A 26,682-nucleotide genomic window follows, 5' to 3' on the forward strand; every position below is an offset into this window, starting at 1 on the left:
ATCTTTACATATTTCATGTCCATAGTGGTCACTAAAAATAACTGCATGTACTCAAAACCTGTACAATAATCAGTAAAACAGCGACTAGACTGAGAATGTTTAGAATGTTTTGACTAAAGAAAAACAAAATAATGTTCAGTTTAAAAACTGTATCCTTCAGGGCAAAAATAACCAAAATGTTCTAGTTACAAACAACTATATTCTGTCCTTCACATGTAGGTGGGAAACTGAAAAACATTTAAATGCTATAGTTATCTTGAAATCATTATAAATTCTAATACTGTTCTACAAACACAAATGCAGATTTTTTGGAAAATCCTAGAGGTACAAATGGTAAGTCTCAGTTTATAAGTGCCTTATTGGTCAGAACCAGTTATTCTGATTTTATTCCTGATAAAGCACAGCAATATATTACTTTGGTACAAAGCTTCCTTTGTAGACTTTTGACACCTGATTTCAAGGAGAGGGTGGAGGAGTTCCTTATAAAAATTTCTTCTGTGGATGACCTCTAATACAGGGAAGTCATGCAAACACTTACAGTTTGCATGATGGCAGGCAAGTGAGGTGAAAATCTTTCAACCTATATGCAAGTGCTGTAGAAAGCACCAGCTTCCATTTTGAAACAGCATCCCTTTTATATTGCACACTTTTGTCTACTGTCGAGACATGTCTGATATTATTTTTAACAAATTACCACCAGATTCCTTAAATGACAGAACAAGAGAACCTTAAATGCTCAATGATTCCTGAATTATTAAAGATAAAAGAGCACTTTGGTATATTTATTATCATATTGAAGGAAATCATCATCACTGATGTCTGTATTAAGCTCTTATCTTCTTAAATGGCCCCTTCAATGCTGAGATAAACTTAAAAATGCATGCTCCAGAAATGGGTTCCCCCCCCCCCTTTTTTTTTAACTACTTTTTGATGTTAGTAAGTGTAATTGCACTGTGCAGAACATTTTATCTGAATAAAAGAATGAAAAAGTTGTACTTAAATGAAAGATATGAAATGTTACCTTTACAGATATGTGATTTCTTATTTAAATGATTTCTGAAAGATTTTCTATTCCCTGTAATTAGTTATTCTTGCTGAAAGTAGTAGGAAAAATAAGCATATAAAAACATACATTTGCAGGAGGGGAAATTAACAAAATACTGCTGATCTTTTTGCCACACAGAAAAAAAAAAAAAAGAGACAGTTATTTAGCTAGTGGTCACCCCTGTAGTTCTGTCAACTTAAATGCAATACCATTTAATTATCCTTGTGGGCAAGACATGCTAAAAATTATTTAATTCTTCAGTTACACATTATGAGTATGTGACGTATTTTGTAGACACCTTACATTGCCAGTCTTCTACACTAAAATATTACCAACAAAAGCTCATAGACCACATAATGTAGTGAAACTCACAGAATGAAATTCATGGTGATTTGTATGCATTAGTGTGAACAGTAACTATGCATCTCATTTTTAAATAACATTCCTATAAACCCCATGGCAAAAAAAACTAATTCTTCTGATGCCTTTTCTATGTTACCCCGCTGATTATTTAATCTTGTACTTCCTTGAAAGCTTATCAGCTAACTAATCCTTAGCCTTCTGCAGTGACCTCGTCCATCTTCTCTTGTGGCTGTGATGTCTGTTTTCATTATAGCTCAGTCTTTACAATGTGGATAACCATATGTTTATATGCAAGAGCATTAAATACATGTACATAGGAAATAACAGTAAACAGAGAGACAGTTCAATTGAAGAAAGACATTTTCCCCTCTTTTAAACAACACATTCTATTTCAATGTAGATGCTTTTATCAACTTTATAGTGGATGCACAAAATATGTTTAATTATAGTAAGAAAAGAGGAAAAGCCAAGAAAAGTGACTTAGCGGTTTTCTAAAGTCCTGATAGATATTTCTCCCTGGATGTAATGATTCTGCCAATTTTGTACCATCATCCTATTATAAAAGGTGGTCTGCATGGTTATTCAACAAAGCAGAATGGGCACCAGCTGTGGACAAAAGTCCAAATGGCACAACTGTTCATATCCCCATGAAAAAGCAGTACCTCCCCAGAAATGATAGATATGCTCAGGCTGCCTGTTTGGAACAGCTGCTGTCATCTGCCATCTCTGAAAACATGCCAAGACCTGAGACAGACTGCTACTGGCTTAGACAAAAAGCATGGCACATAGCATGTTAAGAATAAAGCAATGTACACAAATCTTTGTTCTGCCTTGCTTTTTTTATACTACTGGTGTAATACGTCTGATTTCCCCTCCATTAACCAGTTGTATAAAGAACCAAGGGGGCTTTGTGTCTGGTTTTATACGAAGCTACTACACAACAACTTTTACTTCAACCAGACTGTATGTTTTGGCTTATTTGTCCAATGTACTCTAATTCGTTAAAATACTGGCTTGAATGACTGGCTCCCAGAGACAAAACATTTCCCTAGAAGAGGTTAGGATTTGGAAAGATCAATAATGTCTGCTAATTTGCTGAGCAGGACTACAAGAGCAAATAAACTAGAAACCCAAGAACTACAACTCAAAGAACTAACCTATGGAAGTAATGCAACGTAAAACAATGCATTTAAGAAAAATGAACAAATAAACAAACAAGTATTCTTAAGATTACATCCTTCAGACTGCTAGGTTTAGGTGGGAAGGCTTTGGTAGCAGGGGGACTGCAGGGATGGCCCCTGTGAAAGGGGTCCAGCAGCTGCCACATGTTAGGTAAGGGCCAACTACAGCCGGCTCTAAAGGAACCCGCTGCTGGCTGGAGCTGGGGCCTGAGTGACACTGGTTGGACCTCTGGGAGAGCAGATTGAAGGAAAAAAAAAAAAAAAAAAAAGCAAGAAAACAAACAAAACCTGCTGTGTAAAGCAGCTGAAAGAGAGGGATGAGGAAAGGCGAGAGAATCAGCCCGACAGACACCAAGACCAGTGCAGGAGGAGGGCAGAAGATGCTCCAGCCATGGAGCAAATCTCCACGCTGCAGCTCGTGGAGGAGCCCCCGGTGGAGCAGGTGGATGTGGCCTGGAGGAGGCTGCGGCCCATGGAGAGTCCTGGGCTGGAGCTGCAGCCCGTGGAGAGGAGCAGGAGGTCTGGGGGAAGCTGCCGCCCATGGTGGACCCATGTTGGTGCAGTTTGCTCCCGATGGATGGACCCATAGTATGGACCCATATTGGTGAAGTTCTTCAAGAGCTGCTGCCTGTGGGAAGCTCACACAGGATCAGTTCGGGAAGGACGGCATCCCATGGGAGAGACCCCACGTAGAGCAGGGGAAGAGAGTGACCATGAAGGAGCGGCAGAGATGAAGCGTTAGGGACTGACTGCAGCCCCTGTTCTCCTGTGCCACTTGAAGAAAAGAGGCAGGTGGGTGGGAGGAAGGTGTTTTTTACTTGGCTTTCAGTTCTCACTGCTTCAGTTTTTTAGTGGTAGGTAATAAATTAATCTCCCTATACTGAATCTGTTTTGCCCATGAGACTAATTAGCAAGCAATCTTCATATCTTTATCTCAATCCATGAGCCCTTTTTTCTTTTTTTCATCATATCTTCTCTCCCTCTTCCTTTGGGAAGGGGGAGTCAGAGAGCAGTTGTGGTGGAGTTTAGGTCCATCAGCATGAAACCACCACAAAGACAGATTCTAAGACAAGGTCTTCTGCTTGCAAGGTTCTCTGGTTCAGTGAAAGGACTCTACACACCAGCCTTATTTTGATAAAAAATGAAAAGTACTTTCATAAAGGTTTTGAAAACCACATCTCCACAATGATCTTAAAAGAGAATGAGAAAAATAGGAAGAAAAAAACATTCTTCCTTCTGACTGAATGAATATGAAAGTCTCTTATCTGCATTCTGTAATTTTGTGCAACAGTAACAGGTACAATGCTAGAATTGCCTTTTAGCAGATACACTTGGAAAAGCAATGTATTCTCCAAAGAAAAGTCCACAGGGAAGGATTACAATGTTCACACTTTCATTTCTCTCAGCTGTTTCTACACCTACGAAGATTCCAGAGTGTGAGATGGTCAAACAGATCACAACAGCAGCAAAGTTTCCCTTTGTGCCATTCTGTAAAGTTTCTTTGGTGATGAAAGAAGCCAGGATCAAAAAAAAAAAAAAAAAAAAGCTGCTTTTTTTTTCACAGTACTAGTAAGTTTTTTAATGATTACTTATTATTTTTTATTATTTTTTTAATGGATGCTAAGGCATTAAATAGTTAGAACAATGTAAGAATCCAGCTCCTTGGCAGCTACAAATTCTTTCGGATGAGAAAGATGAGGCATCAGAAAATCATGCAGAGTTTCCAAATAAGCTTTCCCCTCCCATGGATTTTTTCTTTCTGCAGGAGATGATGATCAGGCCATATGTTACTATGACAGATCCAGTATTTCATAGTTGAAACACGTATAGCTCCTGTAGTAATATTTCCTTAAAACAGGACAACTTTAAATGAAAAGTAAAAACTACTTTAATATCTGTAGCCCACAAAAATCATGGTTGAGGCACAGTCCCTGAAAGCAGCTTTATATTCAATTACTTTTGTAAATACATCCTCTTTTATTATTTTTAGGTTTTAAAAGACAACTAAATACTGCATTTAATAGTGAGCATGTGCCCTGCTGAAGGGAACACAAACTATAATGATATGCCTAGCTTAAAAGCAAATCTAATCTACTTGCTTATTAAATTTAAATGTGTTTAAGGCTGATATGGTTTGAAAATGATATGTAAAATAACAGCTTCCATGGCTATAAATGTCAAGTCTAAAAATTATATGCAATATAACATACAAAATAAATGCTTCTTCATCTTTACATTTCAGTGTGCTCAATTCATTAAATGAGGTATTACAAGCTATGAGAAAATTTTACAACTCCTGAGACATAATTCGTCACAGTGTATTACAATGCAGCAAGGAAATACTTTAGAGGTTTTGTCATCAACGGATTAAAATTCTTATTAGAAAGAGGGTGGGGGAAAGTAGCTTTCTGATGTACCATGACCAAAATTACTCATCACAGCATATATTATACACCTACGTGATCCTTTTTCATGACACAGTTTCTGTATAAAATATTCTTTTCTTCCTTTGGAATTAAAACAAGGAAAAGATATATCATGTATTTTATTGCACAAGACTTAATGTAAAGAATCTCAGGACACAAAGCTTCCTTCCCACCTCAACTATTCTCCTGGGGCCTGGGGTATGTTTGTTTGTTTTTTCTTTTTTTCTCCTTTACTGCAGTCTAGGGATGGTCTTTTCAACTTAATGTTTCCAAATGTAATGTATGTTATGTTTCCAAACATAACATACAACAGAAGTTTTATACCACTAGCTGGAAAGAAACTAAGAACCACAACACCAAGAAGTACGGAACACGTACCCAAGTCCCCACCAAAAAGTCCCTGAACAGTTTATACAGACAGCAGAGTAAAACTCCATAGTTGAAAATACAACTCATTATTACAGAAAACATTCACAAAAGTTAACTTCAGCTTAGGGATGCTCCTCACTTTAGCCCTTTCTAACCAATCAAAGATCTCACAAAGCATGACTGAGACTATCTATATTAGATTCTTACTCTGAATTGCCTCCTGAAGGCATAGCTCTTTTCTTTACTGATTTCAGAGGGAATGTTAGTAGTCTATGTTTTATGAACACCACTTGCACTTTTCTCCAGCTCTCATATCTCCAGTAAGTTTTTTTGCAAATGAGCCGCCACTAACAGATGCTGTGACTGCAATATTGTTAGCTACTAACCCATCAAATTTATCTTCTTAGTCTATTGAAGAAGTTGTAAAACTGTCATAATCTTGGAGACCACTGAAAAAAATTCTGTTTCAACTGAAGTGAATCCTTGTTACAAGCAAATAAAAACAAGCTATAGTTGAAGGCTCTTAATTGGTTCACCCAAGCTTTTGTGTATGCTTTCTGTTCAAGAGTTCAAAAAGTCTTGACTGCAAAAGACTATAATCGAGAGCTAAAATGTTATCATTTATCCAGCCTTTGCTATTTATAATTAAATCCTGGTCTGAAAACCATTCAGGCTTAGGGTGTTTTGTTAAGACAAGAAGACAATAGCAGTTTTCTTATGTGAACATATACTGCAGCTAAAATGATAAATGCTACTTATTTTGTCATTTCTCTGAAAAATACTACTCATGGTTATGATAAAAATAATTTAAAATTGCATTAATATTTCTAAGATACATGTCTGCCTCTTGCCTTATCACTTTTCCAATCAGCCTAAAATTTAATATATTTGTCTTTCTCCGACATATAATTTTGATATCATGTAACAGAAAAATATACATTGCCCCATATGTTCTCAGGTTACAGTAAAATCTGGCAATATTTTTGCAGGTCAGTATCCAAGCATGATTTTCTGTTCCTACAAAACCATTCATATTACCAAGGGAATTATTAGGTGGCTGTATCTTTCCAGGCACTCAGAGCAAGATAACCCTAATCTAGTCTTATCACTTGCACACAAAAGCATTGGATCCAATAGGCTTCCATGTAATCCATCTCTGTCAACCACATTAAGGAAATTACCTGTCAGAAACATCATGGCCAAGATTCTGTGATTAAATACTAACTCAGTAAATGCTCAAGGGTATAGTTAAAAAAAAAAAAAAAGTACAAAATTGCTTTTGTTTTAGTTTTCCTTATGTTAACTTTGTGTCCACAAGCATTTGAACAATGTAAAGAATCATTACTTTATCAAACAACTATTGCATTGCCAAAAGAAGCAAAACAGATTATAAATTTGTCATAATTCCATGAAGTTGTCTGTCATTATTAAGATATGTACACTGAAAAACTAACAAACAGATCGGGTCCTCTCATCTTCTCTCTTTTTTTTTTCTTTTTCTTTTTTTTTTTTTTTCATCCACTAATGGAAACTACTATTGCTGGATGGAAATTGCTATTGCTGAGGTACAGAAATAGCAAACCTTGAGATTTACAATCCTAGTATGTTTTTTTTCCTTCATAGTTCTATATTTCTGTGAACATAACAATTGAAGGATTACTCATATCAAGTTTACATGGCACAGTCCTACAACTCAGATCACTCAGATCTAATCCCCCACTCCATCAATGGTTGATTTGAACATAAGTGCATTATTAAATCTGAATATCCTGGCTGTAATTTAAAGGGAGCATATCTGTACCCTGAGAAGAGTAAAAGCAAACAAAACAACAACAAAAATAAGCTTGACCCAAAGTAGTTCTACAGCTAAACAGATTTGAAGATTCTCACTGAGAAATCCTCTATTTTAAAACATCCAGTATATTCTAAAGATATCAAAGAAGGAGGGGGGGGGGGGGGGGGAAGGGGGGGGGAAGTTCCTGAGAGCACACTGCATCCCACTGTCCAGGTTGTTTGTTATTAAACAGTTATTAAACCCTAGTATGAAATTCTGAGGCATATTTCCAATAATGAACTACCAGGTGAACTCTGAACCGCTGATGACAGCTCTTTAAACCTATTAGTAAAACTGTTTATTATCATTATATTATCATCCATTTATCAATTCCATATCTCAACAATATGGCTGTAAGAATAGCAGGGTAGGACAAGTAAAAGGCTTTGATAAAAATCAAGGCACAGAACACCTACTACTCTTCCCTCTTCTTCATGATGTGGTCTGATTATTTACCCAGTTAACCCTTTTCTGGGCAACACTGTCCTGGAAGATTTTAAAGTATGAATGCAAAAGAAAACATTAACACCTTTAAGCCAGCAAGAATATTTAATATGTATATTTAACATTACTGTAAGTTTAATAACTCCAAATAAAATTTTAAAATCTTACAATGAAAATGTTGCCTTGAGGTGACAAATTGGTAGGAATTTTTTTTCTAACAGATAAGTACACGGCAGTCAATAATGCCAGTCCTCATGCTACACTGTTTAAAAAATAATAATAAAGATAATAATGCATTTGCTTGGCTTGAAGGCTGATCAGGGAATTTACAATTATTTTTAATCTCAGTGAAACTATCTAGCAGTTGGACTCAAAGTGTGAATACAAAAAAAAAGTGAAAATGTATTTTGACAACCTCATTTGTTGTTTTTATAAAATGGCTATTGAACAAATGCAGCTGATTAAGTCAGGGAATCATTGTTTTCACACAACATTTACAGCTCAGAATACATCAGCAGAAACCAAAATCACAGACAAAACAATTTTGAATCTTGCACATTAATTATGTATCAGATGAAAGAAACAGTCATAAAAAAATAAAAGCAGACCTATGTTCCATGTGGCACTTTTATTAGCTAGTTTATCACCCACCGTATGTGCTGACAAGGAAAATTATAATAGTATACCACTGCTAACTACAATAGAAGACTATGAATTATTATTTACAGTCTTTTTAACCAAGTTAGTAAACTCAACTGGGTCATGATCATAGGGAATTAAACTCTGTGTTCAACAAGTGTATTGAATAGAACAGAAAGAACAGAAATACACAAATACTTTTAAACCAAGGACAACATAGAGTACAACTGCAAATTTAATCTTTAAAGTACACATAACTAACAGAGATTATACCCAAAGTGAGCTGGATAACAATTGTTTCCTACTAGCCCATTTGCATAAATCTCGATTCTTCCTTGGAATAACTCTCACATTAATAAATTCACTTTATTACAACACTGATCTCATTAAATAGCCTGTATTACTTCAGTAACAGAACATTTAACATGTATTTGTAAAGGAATGCAAAGGCTATATCAGATACCTTAAATTCTGGAATTTAGAAAGGAAGCCTTCTTTAATCTCTGTTCTTGGAACTGTAGTGATTCCACAGCATAAAAATCTACATACTTATGAGGAGTTAGACTACTTTTAAATGAGTCCATTACGGAGAGAGGTTGGCAAAAAGGCTCCTTTCTGAAAAAGATTTCATTCAAAGGTTATTCAGCTTAATAAGCCATGCCCAGTCACTCTCTGCTCCAATAGCTAGGCCTTCTGGAGGAAGAACAATACAACCAGTATCATTTTCTTTTCATTTGTATTTTTTTCTGCTTTAACAAGCTTGTTATTGTGGACTGAAACTGATGAAACATGAATACATCTTGCTACTTAAAAGCTAAATTTGTTAAAGACAAATGTAATTGCAGAGAGGTAGAGAACAGAAAAATTACAATGGGCTGACAAAAACCACACAAAATAAAAAGTATAACAAATTACAGTAAAAGAAAAATACAACATAGAAAACTTAAAACTTTCAGGGTTACTTTTACATTTTAATTAAATAATTTAAAATTATAAGCTCTTCCAGAGAGTCTGTGTGGTAGAACAGCTCTTCATAGAATAAGGTCCTATGAATAGATTAAAGAGCCAGTAAAGTAACAGTAACTATTATCACCACCTGCAAACATCTGCAATAAATAATAAGTTAAAACTTGAGTGAATCAATAAATGCAATTAAATGGAACAACAGCAGAAGTAAAAACTCCAGGAGCTCCTGATTCCCAGCTATGCATACTTGTTCCTCCAGACAACGTTCCCTTCAGTGCTGTGTTGCTATGTCAGCCAGAGCTTAAAGCAAAGAGATTGAGAGAGGATAAATATTTTCTTTGACTTGTCTCCCACTAACATAATAAAACTGGAGTCTTGTTTAAAGAAAGACACAGACCTCGGAGGGAGTTATGATGAGATGGTTTTCATAGATCAACATGTAAGAATTGACAGTTTGCTTTCTGGAAAACATTCCGTCTTTCACTAATGTTCAGAACTGTAAGTAAACCAATGCTTCATATTTGATAGCTACGCACTTGTATTTAAAGCCTCTGACTCAACAATACTTATGCTAAAAAACAAATCTTACTGTTTTCACACCATGCTCACCATCTTAGTATCTAAGAACTGTCAGGTAGAACAATAAGCAGTACAGATGTTCATTTGTCCTTCTTGTTCCTTATCCAATCTTCACCTTTGTCCTCAAGTAAATATTGAGATTAAAAGCAGGTAAAGTTGGGCAAGCAGTGCAGACAACCTCAGGGAAATATGCTATCAGCGGACTCCTTCTGTAAACCTTACATTGTGTAATATACACAAAAAATAACTGTATCACTGGAACTGTTAAATACCCATATTGGATTTGCAAAGCAAGATGCCTTTTCCCATCTCACTGAGAACCTATAGCTTTCTGGAAATTAGCATACAACTGCTTTAAGGTATTCTGCATAAAATATTACAAAATGTATTTGATATAAAGAGATAATTCCTTTCTTTAAGGTATGAACTCAAAATGCGCTGCATGTTACATGACTGAACAAATCAGCTTTCAGTTTATGGAATAACTAAACATCACTTTCTTAGTCAATTCTGCCACCTAGCTCATCTTGGGAAAGCTAGTCCCTATTACATTCTACTCCTGAAACTCAATATTGATCTAACTTAGAATTCAAATTCACAAATAACCCACCAGAATACCTAAATCACTTCATTAAACACAGGTAACATGGCATATTAAAAAGAAGAGTCCTTTACACCAGAGGTATTAAAAGAAAGTTGCTGTGCATAGAAAACCTGTCACTTAAATGAACTTTAATTCTGATTGATTCAACGTACAGGAAATTATTTTGCTTCATTTAATCCCTTAACCACAGTAAATGATTTAAATTTTTCCAAGGGATTTTAATTTTCAAAGTATGAAAGAAAAGAAAAAGCCCTTTACCCATTTTGCAGTAAGATGCATAATACTGTTTTTAGGTGGTAATATTTTGATTTCTTAACCAAAGACAAAACTGTTCCTTACCTTGTCAATAACTTAAGAGACCTGTACTTGTATAGGGACAGGCTTTCAAAGCCAAGTGCACCTCAGCATGTCATTTTATATACAAATATGGCTATTCCAAAATACACATCTGCATTTTTAAACAAGCACACCCAAATTATGTCACAGGATATTATACAGATTTGAACAATTACACATTTTAAATATATTTCAAAAAAAAAAAAAAGCTGAAAATATAAAGGATTGATTTTAAGTTCTCTAAGCAACTACATCAAAAAAAAAAAATAATAATCAGGTGAGCAGGTGAATCTCAAAACTATAAATCTGCCAGCAGAAAGAGACAAACTGAATTGCCATTAAAAAAGAAGTAATGAATTCTGCCATATACATTAAAAAAATATATATATATCTTAGAGATGCCTGAATATCTCCAATACTCAGTAGTATTTTAATCATAAGATGCCAGATCACTGCATAGGAAAGGTTTGTGATGAGCACTTAGCAATAAATATATTTGACAAGATCAAATATATGATCTTTCCATCTTCTGTGTTCTTGGATTGTTGGTTTGTTTGGTTTTTTATTCTTGTGTGAAGAACCTGATTCACAGCACCCATGCCAAGAGGTTGGTCCTGATTATCTGGACCCAGTCACATGGCACACAGCAACATCACAAAAAAGATAAACAGCTGTCATTAGCTTTGATGCTTTTGTATTTGTGTTGCAGTTCCTACAGCAACATCTCTGCTTGCTGCTAGCAACATTAAGTAATTTGCTGGAAAATGCTAACCATGTCATGGCTTCTATAACCTGTAAATTAAGTGTGGAGGTAAGCATTTGCAGTTCACCTTTCCCAGGAATTACAGAGGTGAAGGCATGGATATCTGCTAGAAGGGAAAGAAATTCAAAATTCCCCTGTATTATTCTTTTATCTTAGAACCTCAAAATACTTTACACAAGCCATACTACAAAGAAGCTGTCTTATTCAAAATGATAAGAGACTTAAAGAATAAGAAGTGACTTGTCTGAAACTTAAAGAACAACTAAAAATGTACTCCCATATCTGATTGTCAAACTTAGAGTTTTATAAAGTTCGGTATTATCACCAACTATTTGTAAAACTTATATCCCATATTAACTAGAATCACAAATGTCAATTCTTTTTAAAATATTGCTCTTTATTTTCATAAGTAAAGAACATCAAAAGTAAACACACAGAGTAAAATACTACTCCTATCACCTCATTTTCCAATCTCCACAATTCAGTTTATAGAATTAATTAAAAAAAAGCAAAACGTATTACACAAAAGGAAAACTCCACAGAAGCTCCCTGGAGAATACTAGAAATTCAAAGTTTAACACGTGGAGGTGAGGTAGAAAAAAGGATTTTAAAACAAACAAACAAACAAAAAATCTCCATCACTAGAAAAGTAGTACCCTTCTCCTTTCTACATTGGTAACTCCATCCCTCTTCACTTGCCAACTCAGAAGAAAAAAATGGGGATAGAATTCACTTGCAGCAGACAGAGTTTTTATGTGTAAAAATACTGCATAATTTTCATTATTACAACACAGAAATATAAGGAAAATTGAAACACTTCATACTCCTTTTTCCATCTTCTCATTTCAATATATTCCTCCAGTAAAGTTATCAGTTCAGCAATGTTTTCCATTGTTAAATCTGGTATACCCTTCTTCTGCTGTTGCTTTTATTGCATCCTTGCTTTCTTTCCCCTCCTTTCTATTCTTTCCCCTCATCTTTCCAAGAGTGCCATATTACTGTTCTCCTCTAGCCAACACTTTTCTTTACTTATTCAGTCTCTTCTTTATTCTCCTGTCAACCAGAGACAGATTATTTTAAATGTTCCATCAACTTTTGCTTTTTTCCAGACGTGCTAACAAGAAATCTGGAGACTTAGATCTCCTGCTTCAAAACTTCCTAAATATGATGCTGGTAGAACAGAAGGAAAGTTGAAACTTGTGGCAGCACTGTTTTTGTCACAAATCCTTAATAAACAGACACATAGAACTAAGCTCTTGTAAGTATCACAAATTCAGCAGCGCAGTGTCAAAAGGGTAGCCACTTTTTTAAGCTCTAAACCAACCTGCACTTTAACTCTGAGCTCTCAGCTAATCGCTCCCAATTACACTACTCAAAGACCTGACTTCTGATTTTTTCTAATCAATCATGATACTCATATTTATAGAACAGTAAAGAAAAGTTGCTTTGGTTCCAGAAAAAAAAATAAGAAAAATAATAATAATAATATTTTCTACATTTATTCTGATTTTCCATGTTTGGTTAAGGAGATAGAGGTGTGTGGTTTCATTTTAGAACAAGAAAGTAACTGCTCAGAGAAACATACATAGATTGTTAAATGCAATAAATTCCAGAAATCAGATGAATAACTACTGCAAATATGCAAATAAGTTTTTTTCTGCAGTAAGTCAAATATTCCAGTTGCTGATGATTAACTTTTGTACAAGTTACAAAGTGTGATTATTCCTCTGTGGCAATAGCAAAACCAAGCAAAACAGAACTTTTGGCAGGTGTTAAGTCCATAATGTAATAGAAGCACTTTTGGACACTGTTCTCAGTCTCACAATCTTTCAGAACAATTGCTTACGCCTAAAACTATCCTAAAATACTAAAAAAAAAAAAATAATAATAAAAAAACAACACTACTGAAATAACATAAAGAAATTTTACAAGTTTTTCTAAAAAAAACATTCCTCTATCTTAATACCACCATTACATTTTCTCTGAAAATTAATCTCACTATATCAAAACCCTAGTCAATACTAATTTGCAGTTTATACACACACACACACACACACACACAAATATTTCCCAAATACTTTTACAAATCATTATTGGTTTCAACGATGTAGAACACTAATGACTCTACTGAACATTTTTGTACCTAAAAGAAAGCGGTTTGTTACCATTAAAGTACAAAGATATCAGTATGATACCCAGTATCAGTGTATCATGGAGGCCTGGGGCCTCCATGGCAGGCTCTGCTGGGCTGTGCTCTGGAACAGGTCTGGAGAGGCCTGGCGATGGGCAAGGTGCCCCAGCATGGCTCCTCAGGAGTGTCAGGATGAAAGGGTTTGCTGCAGGCCTTTGTTCACATCCCCACTGACATTCTGCCACCATGAAGTAGCCCTCTGGTAGAGGGTTAGTAATCTTTGTATTTCATCTGTTTTAGTAAACAATTCTGAATTTTCTCTGTTGAAAATGCCATCTCAATTAAGTTCTGTTGTGTTTTTTGTTTGTTTGTTTGCTTGTTTTTCCCACCAAATTCTCCAAGAGGGTCAAAGTCCCTCTGTCTTTGGGTTTGTTTGTCTCATGAAAAGATAGTAGTGTCCATTCAAATCCTATCACAATTGCTGTGTAAGGTAAAAATAGGACTGAATTACTTTATAGCCCTACGATATCAGTATAAAACACAAAGACCTTATTGTTTTATTTTCAGCCATACAGAATGAAAGAAACAGATTACACCTTGTGCTAACTTTTCGTACATTTCATGTAGGCTTTTGGGAAAAAAAAATAATAAAAAATAAATTAAAATAAATTAAAATAAAATAAAATAAAATTAAATAAAATTAAATTAAATTAAATTAAATTAAATTAAGGAGAAAATAAAATAAAGGAGAAAATAAAATAAAATGAAGGAGAAAATAATATGAATGTTGGTATCTTGAATATTGGGGGAAAAAGGTCTAAACTTAACTACTAAATTTCTTTTAATATATATATTAAATTTCATGTCTTGCAATGAGACAAGAGTGTTGAAGGAGCTTATAGATGAACTAACTTTTCAGAGAAGTGGTTACAATACCAGTGTTACAGAACAACAAGAAAAGAAAAACTGAGCAGGTTATAATGCTATGTGTGGGATAGCTGTGATTATGGATAAATTCACACAATTACATTTTCCAAGTAGAAAGATATTTCTGAAGGTACATTTCCTTAATGAAAAAGCATACTTTAGTGTAGAGATAGTAAATTGTTTTATTATTTATCAGCTGCATAACATTAATGGTAAGATGTGTGATTCTTCTGATCCAACTCCCATAAATTTCCATGTGATCTCAGTTTGTCACAAGTGCTGCAAATCCCTGCCATTTCGGTTCATTCAAATTCAATACGATTTCACCATTCCTAACAAAAATGCAATGTACAAAGGCTCTGAAAAAGAATACTGTCTATCAGTTTACATAAAATTTCTTTTGGTTCCATAGCAACACTGTATTATAATGACATTGTGCATGGATACAACTTTCCATTTACCCTAAATTCATTTTCAAATTGAAATGGTATCTTGTACTACACATGTTTTCAGTGATACAGTTTGTCCTATGAATGTATTTAATAACTAAACATACTGTCCAGCTTCCAATTTCTAAAGCCCAGTTCCTCTTCAGAACAGACTGTCATATTATGCATATGCATGAGGAAAAGCTTTTCAACATACAAGACTACTGCTGAAAAGATGGTCAGATGAGTTTCCATCCATAAACTGCATTGATGAGAATACTATTGCCCATGTAATTTTACTTATATGCCCTTGATAACATGGAAGCCTCTGAATATTTAGTGAATAATCAACTATAAGACTGAATGCAAGGACTTTGAATTTCTCTGTACTAAAACTCTCTTACAGCTAGATATAAGAAAACAATATCACTGAATGCACAAATAGATTGCCAAAATTGTACGCTCTGTGGTAATAGCATAAATAGTTTGTATTTCTGAACCACAAACTAAATTACAACACACTTGGATTTCTCTGCTATCTTTTAAAGGTCAGGATGTACTTCGCCCTGTACTCAGCTCTGGTGAGGCTGCACCTCGAGTACTGTGTTCAGTTTTGGGCCTCTCACTACAAGAAGGACATCGAGATGCTTGAGCGAGTCCAGAGAAGGGCAACGAAGCTGGTGAGGGGTCTGGAGAACAAGTCTTACAAGGAGCAGCTGAGGGAGCTGGAGTTGTTTAGCCTGGAAAAGAGGAGGCTCAGGGGCGACCTCACTCTACAGGTACCTTAAAGGAGGCTGTAGCAAGGTAGGGGTTGGTCTATTCTCCCATGTGCTTGGTGAGCAGATGAAGGGGAATGGGCTAAAGTTGTGCCAGGGGAGGTTTAGGTTGGATATTAGGAAGAACTTCTTTACCAAAAGGGTTGTTAGGCATTGGAATGGGCTGCCCATGGAAGTGGTTGAATCACCATCTTGACCTGGAGGTCTTTAGAAGATGTCTAGATGTAGAGCTTAGTGATATGGTTTAGTGGAGGACTTGTTAGTGTTAGGTCAGAGGTGGGACTAGGTCATCTTGGAGGTCTCTTCCAAACTAAATGATTCTGTGATTCTGTGATGTCTTGACCTTGAAGAATAAAGGCTTGTATGATATATGTTAACATGGATGAATGACTTCCACCCAAGTGCTAGCAGGCTGCTTTTCTTCTTGTACAGCTTTGAATTATTTGGAATCACATTCAGTATTCTGAGAAATCATTCTGAAAAAACAAATTAGTTAATTACTCCACATTGACTCCACACATATCTATAGATGTATATCACCTAGTATATTTGTATTTTTTGGAATACACTTTTTTGTTGATAAACATAATTGTTTGCTGTTCAAGTTTTCTTTCCACAATAGTTGGTATTTCAAATATTAATTAGCACTCATCAGCATAGCTGGAATAAAAATGGTTTGCATGTCAAAACCATGAACCTGCTTCTTAGATGTATTTTTTATTTATCATGAGCTGGATATCATAGTGCATTTTAGAAATGAACTAGTGTCTGGTGTAGAAGCTGCACGTGTGAGCAATAGGAGACTTTCACTGCCTTAACACTTTTTTGTTGTTAGTTCCCAATACTTTTCTCCATGGCTTCATTGATGTTTGGGGAAATCCCTTACAGATACTGCCAAGGTAGAATCTGTTAGATTATGAGATATTAAGTAGCATTGTCCTCCATGAAAAGGTCAGTAACTTTGTGCTCAAGGTTAATGACTCCTGTTCCTGTGACCAGATCAGATTCTCTTTCTCTTTGTCCTTAGGATTCCAGAAGGCAGATTATCTGAAGCAGATTAAATGGGTTGAAATGGAAGGATGTGGTATCTGGTTATTTTTGATGGCTTGTATTTCTAATGGGAAGTATACAGCTGCACCATTACTTTTCATAAATCTTTCCAGAAAAATATAGGAGCATTATGATGATCTTTAGTAATTCTGAAGATTATGCCATTTTTATTAGTAAGCATTGATGTGAATAGAAAAAAAAAAAAAAAAAAGAGAGATGGTGTATTTCATTGCTGGAGTTGATCAGCTAATAACTCCCTCTTAATTTTAGGGTTATTAATGTAAAAAATATGTGGCAGTATAGGTTTAATGATGAAATGCAAAAAGAAACCACAGTGACTGCTTTCTTGATCTGAAATCCCCTGTGGAGCCAGCTCATGGTACCAGAAATATACACTAGGAGCAGACCTCCTGACATTTCTTCATGTGGTCAGCCTACTCTGAGCATAGTTAGTAAAAACTGATAAGGCTGTACCTTTCAGAAATACACTGGCAAAAAATAAGGACATAATATGTGAGACGTTGTACAAGGTTGGGTCTGTTAACCATGGCTCTACCTCCAGAGGTGGCTGGCAGTTGGAAAGTTTGGAGAAAGAGAAACAAGGCAACCGAACAGTGATTATTTCCTTGGTATACTCTTTTACCTCCACTGACCTGTGTCAATCAGCTCTGCTAAAATAATCCATGATGATCTCTCTTCTATATTTCAAATCATAGAATCATCTGTTGGAAAAGACCTTCAAGATCATCAAGTCTAGTCATCGAACTGACTTACTGAGATCCCTCACTGAATCATGTCCTTTAGTACATCTCTTATATACCTCAAGGGATCCAGGGACAAGGACTCCACCATGGGCAGCCTGTTCCAATGCTTGACTGCCCTCTCCATGAAGAAACTCTTCCTAATATCCAATCTAAACCTCCCCTTGCACAATCAACTGCTTCCTTGCATGCTATCGCTTGTCAGCCAAGAAAGAGACCAATACCTTTCTCGCTGCAACCTCCCTTCACATAGTTGAAGAGAATTAAGAGGTCTGCCTCTCAGCCACCTCTGCTAGTGAAAAAGCATCCCCAGATCCCTCATTCAATCCTAGTAAGTCTTGCTTTCCAGTCCCTTCATCAGCTTCCTTGCTCTTCTCGTTATATGCTCGAGCAACTAAATAGCCTTCTTGTAGCAAGGGGCCCCAGACTGAACACAACATTCAAGATACAGTCTCACCAGTGTTCCATGTAAGGGGAAAGTCACTTCCTTAGTCCTGCTGGCCATGAAATTTCTGATGCAGACTAGGATGCCACTGGCCTTCTTGGCCATCTGGGTACACCACTGGCTCATGTTGACCATCTGCTCCATAACCATCCCTGGAATCAAGGTCAAACTGACAGGTGCAGATCCTCTTGTTGCACAGATCCTCCTTCCTGCCCTTCTTGTGGATTGGTGTCACCTATGGTAACCTCCAGCAAACTGGGTCCTTCCTGGTTAGTCAGGACTGCTCGTAAATAACTGGAAGTGGCTTGGTGGACTCTTCAGATACCAAATTGCCTAATCACTTTTGAACTCATGCAAGCTTTTGACGTCCACGATGCTCTATGACAACGAATTAGATAGTTTAAGTATTCTATCTTTTTTTTTTTTTTTTTTAGGATTAAAACTTTCCTGTTGTGATTTTTGACAAAGCCAGTTTAAAAATGTATTGCCTACCTTCCAAAAGAAGATGTGTAGGCTACTCTGCATGACCTGTTAAAGAAGAGACATCTTCCAATAGCAGTGCAAATCAGAATAACTAGATTATCTGACTACTGTTTTGGGATCTGGTGGCTACGCTTCAAAATTAATAAGCTCTGCTCATATCGTTGAAAGACTAGACAAGAGCTTCCATCCTCAGGAACAGGTTCTTGGCTCTGGATTGACATCAGATATTAAGCACTCTTCATTGATGTTTTAACTAAAGGGGCAGAAGTTCAGATGCTCTTTAAGATGCTCTTATCATTAAACACAGTTGACATTTTTCGTCACATTTTTTTTTTTGTGTTTTGAGCAGCCTGGTTCTAATTATGCATTGTTCATTGAACATAGGTATCTAACTGCATTTTGCAGTTGAGTGAAAAAAATTTAGACATTGCAAATAGGTAGACATAGACAAGTGAATATATCTGCAACTATTTCATCATTTCAGTGATATGACCAGTCTCTTCAACAACCCACGGCTAATAAGATACTCCATCCAAATGCAGCACAAGTCAGTGAAAATAATTATATCAATTATACCACTTCACTTATACTGCCAAAGAGTAAAGCTTTTTTCCACATTGTTGTGTCATGCACACTTTAGAAACCTCTGACATGTATCTATAAATACGATAATACATTTAAACAACCAAAATAAGATTATATTTCTATTGCATTCCTGTTCCAAAATTCTTCAGCTACTTCCTTGCTGCTAATCAGTGAGCATTTAATGACTTGCATATTTCATTTCCCTTCTGGTTATTTAGCTTTGTGGTACTGTTCTGTGTATTCATTCCATGATATTGTTAGTTTGGTTAATGACTTACATGATAAAGATTTTACTGGATTTTTTTTTTTCTCTGACATCATTATGAGGTCACTTTTGAAACAAACATTTATAAAAGAGCAAAAGACCTTGTCCAAAAGACAAAAACAGCATCCTTAAACCTTAATTGATTAAAAAATAAATGAAATTAAAACCTATAGACACTAGATTCAGAACTCGGCAACTGCGGGCCTTAATTTCAATTCAAAATATGAGTCACCCTGTTAAGTGAGAAAAAGATAATTCTCTAAGGCAAGCATATGAATTGGATAGTATGATATATTTTCCAGCTTTTATAGAATGTTTTCATTTTCATTTTATTTTTTTCCACTCCCATTTTAACGTACTTATCCACATTGCTGGTTACTTGAAACAACTATTAACTGTAGAATGCTTTTGAACTATATGCACCTCTCTGTTTTATACAGAATAACAGATCGCATTCAAAAAGCAATTTAATTATTAGAGTAAAATTTAGAAATATTTTATCTGACAATTAAATTCAGCTAGTAACAAGCTTTTCAGGAATAAATTATTCTTACCTCAATGCCTGTTTTCTTGCTATATAGTCTAACAAACAAGGAATCTGAGTAACATGAGTGACCTGGAGTGGCTCCTACAGTCTAAAGGGTCTGCAGACAGATTGTCTTGGATTTAATATCAGTAGTTTGAGACATTTTTACCTTCAGTTGTTGGTCAAATCCATTACCGAAGCTTACCACCCCTGCTGTGGAGTGGAGCAGAACTGAACATGACCCAGTCTCTGCTGGACCACAGTAATGGCCTAGCATATTAAATTCAACAGCTATAATTTCTTTTCAAACTAGTATGCCAGAATGTGAATGTTAGAAGCTAATGAGTGAGCCTATGTCCTTTTTTGTCACCTTTAGTATTAACCTCTTGCTCTGGGAAGGCAAGCAGCAGAGGCGATAATCATTTTTGCCCACCATATTATATTGTTGTATTACCGAACATCCAGCAAACAATACTCTTGCTGAAAATTTGAGTTTTACTTATCCGTCCTTTTGTCAGCATAAGACTTGATTTCTGAATGGTTTCAAAAGAAAAATCAGCAGCATCTTAATGTAATATAGGATGCATGTGTCATCTGTTAACCAGCATTTCCCACACACTGATGAAAACAAATATTTATACTTGCAAATTAAAATTCAGTAGTCTGCATAACATTCAGTAAATTGTTTGACCTTAACTGGAGGTTACAAACATCTTCTCTATTACCCATCAGTGAGATACAAACGATGAGAATTCCTTTAAAATTAAAGCAACATATTCAGTACATATCCACACTCTTGCACTAAGTAAACAAAACTGTTCCTTTGGAACCCAACAGGATCTTTGCTGGTGACTTAGAAGTGAAGACCTGTGCTTCTAAAAGCAACTTTTTAAAAATACTAGCCCTGCTTTCTAATTGATTAAAATAATAATAATAATAATAATAATGGTAAATTACCTGGTGATAAATCTGTGGTCTTAAAAAAATAGGAACATATCTTTATCTTAATAAGATAAATATATCATAATTGCCATGCAGCCACTGGTTTATTTTATTATTTATTATCCTTTTCAGTTGCATATGGAAACTTCTTTTCAGAAAGATGATAAAGAAGCAATTTTCAATCTGTTTATCAAGAATTCTTGACAGTCCATTGTCTACGTCAGTTTTACTGGTCCACCTGTAGAACGAGTCAGCCAGTTTGCGTGGTTGCTTTTTGTTTGGATGTGAATGTGTAAATCTACAAGAAACAACTTACATTTAGTATGTCTGAAAGGGACAAAAGAAGGAATACAAATGTGTAAACAATAATTTATTGCTGAAAGAATATGAAGTCCTCTAAATTTAGGAGCACTCTAAAAAGGGCAAAGATCTTGGACATAAAAATAGTGAAGCAAACCTGGGAATTATTTAAATTCTCTGTCAGCAGTTCAATATTGCATTAATCTTATTTTGAAGAATTAAAAAAGTGTAAAGAAGAGAGTATTTCAGATAAGTGTAGCAGTCTGTCTACATAAAAGAAACTGCAATAGTAGTTGAATACTTAAATTTAAGTGCATACTTAATTGTAATCAAGTTCAGTGAGTACGGGTTCCAGTACTCTTCTGAAGAAAATCGATTCTCCAAAGGAATTGATGATTCTCCGAAGGAATAATGTTGTATGGATAACTAACTACAAGACCATAAACAAAAACAAGCATAAAGAAAGAAAAGAAATAAAAAGACACTGAAATAAAAAGTAGTAATCTGAACTTAACTCTTGAAATATCTCCTTTCCTGTAGGTAGACAACAACAAAAGTTCTTCAATCTGCCTACCTGAACCTAATCAAACAATGAACGTGAGCCAAACTCTTGAGGGACAAGTAGTTCCTTTTTTCAGTTAGTATATAACTGAAACCATTTAGAATAAGTTTTACTAGTATCATAACTTACCATAGAAGTACATTACATTCATCCTAGACTTCCAGAATAAATAGCTATGTAGGCAATGAATTGTGAAAGATTTACATCAGAAGTCTCTCAGTAAGGATATACTGTTCACACTGAGAACATCCTATTGAATGTGGCACGGATGTTCTGCATAAAGTATATCTGGAAAGGACAGTGGCCAAAGAAACCTTGAATTTTTAAGGGTTTGACAACCCATAATTGAACTTAATATTGAAGTCCTGTGCTTATTTTTACTCTACAAGATGAAATCTTACCACAAATACATTTACCGAAGTCCATAAGACTCCTGGTACGTCAGAAATTGTTTCAGCAGAATTAAGTAACTAAGACTAAAGAAATATGCAGAGAGAAGTATAGAACAACAACTGGGAACTTTATCTCAAGAATAAGGTTAAGTTGTCTGACTTGTTTTCTCCTTCACTTACTTTTTTTTAAGGTAACAGAACAGTTGAACATTACAGCTTTTCTCATGTTTTTCCCCCAGCAGACAGCACACGGAGGATACAATAAATCATTTTTTTATTTCACTAACAGTAGATTACTCTTTAAAATTTCTTGGAATAAATTCAACCAAATCTCAAAGACTGCTCCTATGATGAAAATTTTCAGTAATACTCCAAGAACAAAGCAGTTGAATTCATGGCAGTATTTCCATAAATAGGGAAGACCAGGTCCTAGATTTGTATACAAGTGTGAAATATCTAAGAATGCTATGGACATAATGGCGCAACCCTCAGAGATGCTTCCAGTCGTGCTCGTGAATGTACTCAGCATTGCTCACAGGACAGACCAGCTGGCTCCCCACAAGATGACAGTGCAGTTAAGTCTGTCACAAGTGGTCTTCCTAGGCTTTTCATCAACAGATCTGAAACTATATCCACCTATATATCAAGTAAACAAACAAAGTAGAAGTTACTCTCCTCTGAAATTCAAACATACTTCTCCCTGTGCATGTCATTAGTGCTCAGACCTTTTTCTTGCAATGAAGGTCCTTATTTATATCTAAATCTTTCTGTTAATTGACTTTATTTAAGGTCAATTAACTATTTCATCCTATTTACTTGTATAATATTGGTAAAATTGAAATACAGCATCACTGCCTTGACCAGGGTCACATATGAATATATCACAGCCACCAACATCAGTGAAATGTTTGTTTGCTATCCTTTGCAGATATAAAGAATTGTTTTGTTTCTTATTGAAGGGAGAGAAACAAGCAAACAAGCAAAACACCTTTGATAATTCCAGATTGCAGACTTAGTTAACTTTAGAGAAGATTAGGTGATGCAAAGAGGTAAACATTCTGGAAAAGTTTTTAAAACCTCCAGAAGAGTTTTACTGGCACATCTCCAGCAAGTGTATTAGGAACTGGTGCTCATCAGTGCTTTGAAAAATGGAGACAAACAGGTAATGAGTCCCAAAAAGTGACTAATGCAGCATGTCGGTGAAGTACAAAAAAGTTGGCTTTTTATTGTTAAAGAAAATGCATCCATCACAAAAAGAGAAGGAAATGGGACAAGATGATTATCTTATGGGTGCTAATTTCCATCCTGGTGTATTCCCTTAAATGCTAACAGTCAGCTAAGCTAAGTCAGTGCTCCTCAGCCAAGCATAGTGAACAGGCAGCTGACCTCAGAAAGCACAGTTACTTGCACTGGTGTACAAAGGTGCGTGATGCACTTCTCATCAACATTAAAAGACTCCTGCTTGCCTGCTGTAGGGATGAACCAAGGGCAGAAATGTAAAAAAAAACAGGTATTGACTGGAGTCATTTCACTTGCTGATTATTTCCTTGATGATATCTTTCCTCTTGAGCAAAATTTCCGTAAATTCAAGCCTGACACACTAAAAAATAAAAATAAATAAATAAATAAAAAATCGAGGAAACCATGACTATCTGTGGGTATCCTTCCCCTCCCCACCTGCCATGATCATCAAATTAACATGAATTTCAAGAAAAAAAAAAAAAGTCGGTGTTATAGTTGTAAAAGGAAACAATTTCTCCCACCCATGAAAAGATACCCTGTTTCTGTTTCCTATTGACTTCAACCTCCTTTTTGTGGAAGTAGCAAAACATCTTTTTTAATACCCAAAAGACAAAAATCTGTATGTCTTTTATGTGTGTATGTATATATGTATATATATACAGAGATATACATGTGTGTTTACACACACCAAAATATCTGTTTGTATATCTCTCTATATTTATCACACTTTATTGCATTTTCTAGTAAGAATTTTACTGCTTATGTAGTCTTGTATATCATCGTTCATTTAAATAGTTTTCAATAAAGCCCTGCAACTTTATTTCATGCAAGAGAACCTTATTCATTTCTTTTGTTTGACATGTAGTAGGAAGAGTTGCCACTTTAAGTTGATACTTAGAGACCTGTTGACAACTGGAGAAGTCAAGTCTTACAATGTAGTCATTATAGGGAGCAGAAGAATATTTTTAGCAGTTTTTAATTTTCTCTTTATTTCTTTCCATTTCCCTAGTTTTCTAAAATGCAGTCCATGTAATCTAAGTATTCAAAATCCCAAATACTAGCTGATTACATATCTAGTTTCTAGAACAATCAGACTGGACAAAGCCAGTGATTTATGGTTCACCTGGTACTACATCTTAATTTCAGCAGCCACCTTTAATTGGTGTTCCTTAGAAATGTACAAGAAACCCTCAAATAAAAAATCATGGGATAGCTTTCCAACAGGAAAAACATTGTCTCCCCCAGTTTGCACCATTAAATGTTTTGGAATACGTGTAATCATAATTAAAAAATAATAATAATTACTGAAAATAATTACTATTTTAACATTAACATTGGTCAGCCTTAGCAAGTACATAAGCGTTCAGTTTGCTCTCAGACGTTGCTCCTTTGTTGGCATCAGTAAAGCTTTTTGCCTTTCACAAAACACCATACCCAATGTGAGACAGCCCAAAGGCATTATGTAGAAATGCCATTAAAAATCATAAAAAGACAACTAAAATGATCTCATTAATATTACACCACTAAACATTTCTCACTAATTCATGTTTTTAAACAGCCACAGCTAAAGTAACACCCCTATAATCAAGATGTGTGAAAGATTCAAAAAGGTGAGAAAATCTTCTGCATTAGTTGGGAAACTTCTTGCATTTCAAACTACAACAATCAGAGTAATAGCACCGCTTTTCAAAACAATTTAATTGTAAATTTCCAGTAATCCCAAATAAAATCTCTAAGTTTCCATATAGGAAGGCATATTTTTTTCCAATTTGAAATGTATTTACTGACAAAGTCATCATAACTCATCTGGCAAAATGCACATTTATAATTTTCTGAAATGAAATTTACTGGACATTCTTCAGAAAGCCTTCAGCACTATGCAAAGTCACTAAGCTCATAGATCCCACACAAATATGAATAAACTTTCAACTATAACTGCACTTTCTTCTGAGTCTTTTAATATTATCCAGAAATGAAAGAGAAAGAAAAGATCAGATCTGATTTTCAATTGACAGAGTCCTGACAAACAGGACTCTTTGGGAATAACAGGGCTTTGGGAATAATCATGGTATGAATCTACTGCACAGTACATCTCACAAGCAGCTAACTTTTCAATGGCTGTGAAATGAATTTGTCAACATAGTGGCCATCTTGGCAGCCTGGTCAGAAAAATATGGTCAAAAGGCCAAATTCCTCAAATTCCTCTTTTTTTTTTTTTTTTTTTTTTTTTTTTTTTCTTATGGATGTAAGACATACTGTGTCTAGTGAAATTAAAAGGCATGTCTTTGAACCTAATTACAGAAGCTGAAAATTAAACCATACCTTCTTGTATGTAAAAGTTGCAGTAACACAGTAACATTGATTTAAGATCATTTTTTTGCAAAGCAAAAATGACTGCTGCTATTCCAAAATGCAACTGAAATGCATGTATGAAAACAGTGCTTTCTACAGCCACGTTGCATCAACCAGTGTTCAAAATCCATAATACTGATCAATGGCTTATTTGAATCACAGAATCACAGAATCATCTAGGTTGGAAGAGACCTCCAAGATCACCTAGTCCAACCTCTGACCTAACACTAAGAAGTCCTCCACTAAACCATATCACTAAGATATGCAATGAAAAGTGGTATCCTCTGAATTTCCCAGCATTGAAAATGGAGGTAAAGAATAACATATGCTTCTTGGCAAAGAATATGATATATCCTACATCTGCTCCTGCAGGTACTGGCTTGAAGAACAGATCAGGCCTCAAGCAGAGGGAGCTTCTTCTATTTGCTATCAGGTGGTCCTTCGACAACAGCTGGCTGAAAAGCCCTGATGAAACCCAGGCTGACATCTGGATGTAGAGATGCCCCAGCAGCTCCCTAGAGTAGTCAGCTGGCTGCAGGCCCCCCAGTAGGTTGCTGTCCAACCAAGGATCTGTTCTCAGATTATGTTTTATCTCATGTTTATACTACATGGCCAGAGTTTTAGCCTCACAGATAGATACCTAAATCTGTATCATGAAAAAAATTATAGTGGAAAATAATTAATCTGTACAGGTCACGCTAACATAAAATGAGTAAGAAATATGGAGTAAGTTTTAAGCACTATACTTGGATGAACTTAGGTGGTTGATAACACAAAAAAAAAAAAAAAAAAAAAAAAAAAACAGCCTTCCTTATATTCAGTTTCAAAATACCTGTAAAGGGCAACCTAAAACTGAAAAATGGATTAAGTGCAACGAGGCCTTCCAAATAATTATGTGTTGTTAATTGAAAAACGTTAATCATGTCATATTAGGAGGAAGACAGGGTTAAATTGGTAAATTTTCAA

At 35.4% G+C, this 26,682-nt stretch overlaps 1 protein-coding gene across 4 annotated transcripts in view; it reads right to left on the minus strand.

The window, feature by feature from the left end:
- The window catches only part of RBFOX1 (RNA binding fox-1 homolog 1), a 681,896-nt gene that overhangs the window by 347,155 nt on the left and 308,059 nt on the right, over positions 1 to 26,682 (minus strand). The window lies entirely within an intron of this gene.

This window comes from Aythya fuligula, chromosome 15 (assembly GCF_009819795.1).
Source record: "Aythya fuligula isolate bAytFul2 chromosome 15, bAytFul2.pri, whole genome shotgun sequence".
NCBI lineage: Eukaryota > Metazoa > Chordata > Aves > Anseriformes > Anatidae > Aythya > Aythya fuligula.